This window comes from Dermochelys coriacea, chromosome 22 (assembly GCF_009764565.3).
Source record: "Dermochelys coriacea isolate rDerCor1 chromosome 22, rDerCor1.pri.v4, whole genome shotgun sequence".
Taxonomy (NCBI): domain Eukaryota; kingdom Metazoa; phylum Chordata; order Testudines; family Dermochelyidae; genus Dermochelys; species Dermochelys coriacea.
The window spans coordinates 9863002-9864223 of NC_050089.1; positions in this window are offsets into that span (position 1 = coordinate 9863002).

A 1222-nucleotide genomic window follows, 5' to 3' on the forward strand; every position below is an offset into this window, starting at 1 on the left:
CCTTTATAAATAAGCACTTGCTCTGCCACTCCTCCCCTCCTCCTTCAGGTCCAGCCCATCTTCTGCTTCACCTGCAGTAGGGTGGAAAAATACCACAGTAATGGGCATGTGGGTTTCAGGTCAAATAGTTTCTAATTATTCCTTTGCAATGTTTGCTTCCAACATTATTCACCTTGTTAAAAGCAATGAGTTTCCTTCAGAGATTCGCCAGCATTGACCTCCTGCAGATCATTTCCGGGTGTCTTCAAAACATGTGGTGGGGCAGAGAGGGTGTGGGCAACATTTGCCGTTTACGCTCCTTTTAAGTGATCTGACGTGTAGTATCTGCATGGGGTCTCTAAAAATAATATCGCTATGCCGTTCAGGTACCAACATGATAGGTGCTATATATTCAGTCAATAACTCTGGATTGTAATATCATGGGGCGGGGGGAGAGTGCTCCTTTAAAAGTTTGTACTTTGACTTTTCTATTCTTGGTGTAGATTGGGTGTGTTTGCTCTGATTTTTAACCTGAGGTTGTAAAAAAAGAAAAAAGAAAGGCAGCTGCTGCCCAGGGCTTTCTAAGCAAGTGCACTTACCAGAACAGGATAATTTTTTAAGTGTTTGTTTATCTTGCATCGCTCACAAGCTCTCCAAGTGAAATACCTTATGCTCCAAGAGAAGATTTATGAAACTTCTTGTACCTCTATTCTGCATGTAGGAATGCATGCATGCCATGCACCCACGTCTGGAAATTCTCACAAGCAGTGTCCGTTGGTCTCCACATGCTCAGTAGGTCTCCTAGTGCTCCTGGCCGAGGGCATAAGAAGCAGTGCAGGCTGACGTCTCTTCAGTTCCTTCATACCACTGCTGACCAGAGTTGGAATCCTATATCTGCAGATTTCTGCAGTTTTTCTGATAGAACCCTGTAAATTGATTTGTAAATAGTTTTATACTTCATAGCTTTTATATTAGTATAGCTAGAGTTTTATAGTATAGTTAATATACCTCATTTTCCCCCGTACTGGGGATTCCCTGCCCATGGTCTGGGACTATGCCCAGAATCCCGGTGTTCAAGAATTGTATCTCCTGCCCTTGCACCTTCTCTGTGAGTGAGGATCACAAACACTGCCTCTATTGCTTGGGTGAGATACATATCTCTGCAGAGTGCAGTATTTGTTGCTCTTGAGTTTCATCTAAGGAAACACCTTATGGAGAAGGCTGTAAGGCCCCATACTGATTC